Consider the following 6,050-nt stretch of genomic DNA (forward strand, 5'->3'; position numbering starts at 1 on the left):
ATCATATAATGTTTGATATGGCCAGATATGGCCCAGATATAAAATTTCCATACGGGAGGGTGCCCAGGTCAATTTAATAGTCGTTTGGTGTTGGTCATCGTTGAGGGGAGAGGGGGGGGGAGAGCTCTTCAAGACCAAAGTTTTCCCCGGCTTCACTTCTGAAGGCGTCATGACGCCTCCGGGAGCTTCCTACCTCCATGCCCCTTCCATTACTACTGGATTGGCTTGGCTGCTTGGCTGGACAAGCTCGCAAGCTTAATGTCTCCTTGGCGCGCCGTCCTGTGCGTCTAGTTTGCCGTCTGACATCGTCTGCTGGAACGCCGTAAGATGCGGCCTTGAAAACAGCGCGTCCGCCGTCGCCCGCGTCCGCCTGCTATTCCGCCCCGTCTAAATCCCTCTGCGACAATCGCAAGACACGACCATGACACGGCGTTCCAGCGTTCCATCATGCAGACGCGACGGACTCCTGCAAGCGTCTGCCAGCGTATGTCGAAGTACCCTAAAAACGCAACAAAATAAATATGCAATCCGTCCAGGTTTTTTTGTTTTTTGTTTTTTTTTTGCATAGCGTTTTTGGGCATGGTGGGTGAGCGTCATGACAAACAAAACGTGGCGAAATATTTTTCGCCTCAGCAAATCAGGTGCATTGCTCAAAACTTAAGAGCTAAGGGCCTTCCAAGGCGAAATGACGAAAACATACCTGAAAAAAACAACTTGATGCAAAGCGAAGACCCCATTCATATGCCTCGCTATTTCTGTGCGGTGTAGGTTACATCTTAATACTGAAATCATGGTTGCAATCACGACGGTTACACGAGTCCCAAAGTAGCGGGGTCGCTTTTACGGGAACCAACAGATTTATTCAGCATCAAAACGCGCAAACAAGTCAAGCCAGATCAAACAAGATACAGCGTGTCCCACCCCCACCCCCTCTTTCAAAAAAAAAAAAAAAGTAGTAGTTTTTTTTTTGTTATTATTGCAAAAATAAACTACGGATTTCCCAACGCTCGTTATCTTCCCAAATATAGCACTTCGCGTCTGCTCCAGATGCCAGATTTTAAGCCGGAACCATTATGTTATTTAAAATTATGCGATTTTTTTTTAAATTTTAATGAGAAGTTGGGCTAACTTTTGCCCGTTTTCGGTTACTGGCGTCATTGAGGTACATGGATTAGACAGCTCTGTTGACCGCAATTTTCCCATTGAAAATTTCCCAAAGTCACTTATAAATTTTGAATAAAATAATGTTTACTGCTGAGTCCTTGGCATCTTGTTTCGTCCTGTAACGATGCATTTTGGCGAAAAATGAGCGTTCGCCCATGCGTAGTGTATATTCGCGGTAAAGAAGCACGTGTTAATTTTTTTTAGGGATACCCTATAGACCTTTCCAGCGGCAGTCTCGAACGAAGCGATTTACAGCGCGAGTCCCTGGTTTTGAGAGTGCACGTCAGTGTTGCCCGATTGCGCTGAGCTGTGGAGTTTCTCGTCAGTGGGCCGTGGCAGCCTGCGTTGGCGCAATTCCGGACGCTGGAGGCGGCTGAATTGCCGCGTTTTCTTTTTTATCTTGTGTTCTGTGGCGAGCATAATTATTAGAGGTCTTTAAGAAAGCAGTGCTCTATTTTTGGGAACAAAAACAAAGAAATGAAAGCTGTTTTGGTGAGTCCGTGCGAGACAAAACAAATGCAACTGGAATGTTTGTATCCTTTTATGTTCATTGTTTTACGGCACCGTACACTCAGCCGTGTCAATCTATAAAGGTCAAAATATTTGACCACACAGGATATCCGTACTGCATGGATATTCCCCGCCCACAACATAAAATTCAACGATTCTGATCACTCGAACAAAAAATATATTGTACGTACCCCACGGTGCCGCGTTATCCGAACAGGATTTGAGAAAGGTCTCAAACAACACAGCATATCCAATATACAGTGTCGACGATAGTCACTTCACGACGATCGGGCGGAATCCGGCGTTGATTGGGGAACATGTAGAAGAGAGCTCCTTTTTTGCACAGCTCCATAGCAAATGAACGAACGTGCTTATTCCGTCGCCACACCTCGGACCCGACCCTATCAGGTAGTTTTTGCGAAGACCCGGAACACAGCCTGGAAGGCTTTTTGGACATTATCTCGACGGAAATAATCCTCCAAGCAATTCGAACTGCCTGCGTCGCGGGCTGCTTGACGTTCGCTCTCTTCGTTCGTTTCCTGCGAAGGCCCAGCGGGCTACGAGCCCTGGTATTCCCTGGTTCTCACAGTGGAAGATAACATGCAAAGGGTAAGCCCCCTAAACAGGCGAATAAAATAAAAAATTCCAAGAAAAGCCGCCGAACTCCGAATGCAAAATGCAGGTGGGGAGTCACGCTGACCGGGTTTCCACAGCTTAGGCGGGTGCGAGAAATTTCTGGCTGATAGGGGTCGCGCGATTCGCAAAATGGCGGCAGCCAGAGCGCTCTTTTTGCAAAGCTCTAGGCTTAGGCAAGTCCCGCTGTGAAAACAAGCGCCCGCACAGCCCTTACGCAGTAGTGCCCTTGCGACAGTTGTTTGCTGCAAACTACGTTGGTTGAGTATATTTTCCGTTAACCATCTCGGTGAAAACGAAACGTCCCGCCCGCATCAAAACAGGCGAGCTCAACCAGCTACGCAGTGTGTTGAACGCTCGCCGCAAACGCCGGCAGCCATGTTTCTTATCGTTTGAAACCAAAACGGAAAATACCATCTCGCGATATATTTGGAAACAATCGGGACTCTATCTATATAATTTGTTTCTGAATCATTAAAACGTGTCAAATAAAAGATTACCGCGGCATGGTGAAGCAACTTTACAACGTACATTTCACATGTCACACGCAACCAGTGAGAGCCGGGAAATGTAGCGTAGCTATAACTATGTTCCTGTGCATGGCCTAGAACGGGCTATCTTCATATGAATTGCGTCCTAACGACGTAAATATTCAACGTATTTTTCCTCACGCAATTTGTTTTATATGCACGCGTTTAATTTAACTTTTAATGGCTTATTTTACTTCGCTGTCCCTTTAAAGAGACACAAACACCCCCAAAAAACGTTTCTTGTCAGACAATTTAATATCGCCATCAGGGGACTACCCAATTAATATTTTGCTCAAGAGCCACGCATACTTTAATCAAGCCAAAATACTCAACTGATTGAAAGCGAAACCGAAACACGAGCACGGAAGCTCATGGCCGGAATTCACGTGACTACACCGATGGCGTTCTTTTTTTTTTTTTTCTCTCTCTTTCCACTTCTCCGGCGTGTGAAGCAGACGACGACGACGACGAGTTCGCACGCACCGTTTGTCGTGGATTTGTTTCTTACTTACTGTATTCGTTCCGCTCGATGTTTTGCGCTTAAAGATTGGTCGGTACCACGAACGACAGTTTCGAAGCGGCGGCGCCATGTCCGTCGTGCGCAGCAATCGCGTCGTGGAGCCCACAGTACATTGTCATACTGAGAATGACGTGTAAATGTACTAGCGAATTACAATTATCAAATAGATAAGCCAAGTTGTTGCGCTAAGACTGTGCACTTCAAATTGACACTAAAGATCAACTTAAATAATTGGTTATTGAAGTGCTTCATGATTGCGACTAGGATCAAGAAGTTATGGTATCTTTTCAGCTACCCGAAACGCGAGGAAAACTGAAATGAGAACAGGGTAGAAACTTCTGCAAGTCACTTTTTGCTCAAATTGACCCCCTCTTGGCGCTACTTCATTGGTAGATAACACGGCGCCTTTCCACGAAAGTATTCGGTCGTGTTTCAATTATTCATGTTCCATAACTTAGAAGGTTGATTTATATACACACGACGAAGTAGTCGCGCAAAGCTGTGATGCATACTGAATTTGCGAAATGCTAATGCGTTTTCTCTTTTTCTTTTTTTGTCCAATTGGCAGTTAGGAATACAACATTTAATAGTATAAAAGTTGGACGAGAAAAAAATTGTGCACATTTTGCAGTGGTGAAGTTTACATAGTATGGTCTGCCTCCTCTGAATTCGACTACATTCGGTAAAAGCAAAGCAAAAAGAAAGTGGAAAGTAATTTCCGCCCCTCTGGATTTCTTACTGATCCTGTTGCGCAGCACGAAAATGGAGTCTGTAATTTCCGCCGCGACTCCACTGGATGGGATTTTTAACGTTTCATGATTTACTTTTGTCACTTTCTCGTTTCTTTTTTTTTTTTTTTTTTTTAGAAACAATCTGCTTCAGAGAGTGCTGACGTTACTCCCTACTTTTATGTACCGATGATTTTTGCTTTGTGTGATATTTTTTGCCGTGTGGGATTCTTCGGGTCAAAGGAATGCATATGCTCTAGTAACAGACTGACTTTAAATTATAATCGTTAAATCACGCGAAATACAATTTTATACAGTCGCTTTGCATCGTGCGTTTTTTTTCGAAAGGTGAGGCGACACCGTCAGTTACCTTTATCATCAGTGACTGGAGGAAATAATGATGCGGGTGAAATATGAATGACGTCGAATTAGTCCCCTTCCCATTTACATACTCGAAATATAGAGAATGGGTCTTATGAACAAGCAACAAGATGCCGTGCCTGCCAGTTAAAACACAGCAGTATTTTTGTCTTTATTACTTACGTTGATACTTCACCTAGAGCCGTCTGAAGCAGAATTTGTCGTGCTTGAATTTAGGCTCGATTGAATGTGTCGCGTATGTCTTGTCCCTTTGAATTCTTTATTTGTTCTTGTTTTGTTTGTTTACGGAGGGGGGATTACTTTTTAGGGTTTCAAATGGGAACACACGACAAATTCTGCATTGGTGTGCTTTATTTGAAATACTAAGGTCAACGTTATTATTTCTAAATGCGGGATGGTGTTCATTTGTGTACACACTACCGTGGCCGACACTACGCTTCGATGAAATCAATCAATAATCGCAAAACCTGCATTGCCACGGCGCGGGTTGTTTTCGTGAGCCTTGCTATCGCCACCCATTCCAAACAGACGTTGGTAAAGCGCAGGATCGCGGCGCATTCACAGCGCGTCATTCGTTGAGCACCTGACATATCCAATCCTCAAAGAGGATTAGCGCCGTTACTATGCACGTTTAGCGTTGCTTGATTAGCTCCATGGGGTATTAGCATACGCTGCTGCGGTCGGCCTTCACATGAAATGGAGGAGACGCCGTCAAGCCTCCGCAGGTGTGTGTGTGTGTGTTTGTGTGTAAATGTGTACGCGTTGAAGGTGAAAGCGGGAAGGGGGGGGGGGGCAGTTGAGAGTCAATTGTACCTCCGCAGGTGATAAGCCACGGTGATATGCAGCGACAGGCGGCGTGCTATCTCCTACGTCGTTGGTAAAAACGGTCACGTGCTGACCTGGTCTCGTTAGCGTGTTACGTCACGCGACCGCGTCAAATGGCGTGGTGTGACGCCACGGCGTAAGCTCTCGTCACTAAAGCTTATGCGATCACGTAACCCGCATTCATAACGTGATCGCATCGCCTAGAGTGATTCCGTCGTCACGTTACAATACGCTGCCTGTCACGATATTGATCAGACACATTTCTTTGAATGCACACACAAGTACAAATACTCTAGATGAAATAGCACTTTCCAAGCTGCTCCAGTAGCCTAGAGGTAGAACGGACTAATAAAGTATGATGGTTCGATTTCCGTAAAAAAAAGAAAAAACGAGAGTTTTCTGCAAAAAAACAAAAAGAAAGAAAGACAGTTTGGCCACGCCGAATAACCTGAGACTGGGGCAGAAGTTAACAAATAAGTTGAAGGAACAGAAAAGGACAGGACGACGTGTTTTGTGTTTTTCTTCTTATTCGACGAGCGTTTGTGGCGCGCTCTGTACTTCGTTTTATTCGAGTCAGAGAGCATTCGATGATGCGGTCCGATGGAGCTAATCAACCTGAGTCAAAAGTACGTTGTCATGGTGCTCATTGCTTGTCTGCATTTGCTATCACAGATTAAATCAATCACGCAGTGAATGCGCGCTACAACCCCACGCTTTCTTCCTTTTGCGCGTGATTGGTTTCGCAGCTGATAGAAAGCC

The sequence above is a fragment of the Ixodes scapularis genome, unplaced genomic scaffold, assembly GCF_016920785.2.
Source record: "Ixodes scapularis isolate PalLabHiFi unplaced genomic scaffold, ASM1692078v2 PGA_scaffold7__128_contigs__length_106722199, whole genome shotgun sequence".
NCBI classification, from domain to species: Eukaryota; Metazoa; Arthropoda; class Arachnida; order Ixodida; family Ixodidae; genus Ixodes; species Ixodes scapularis.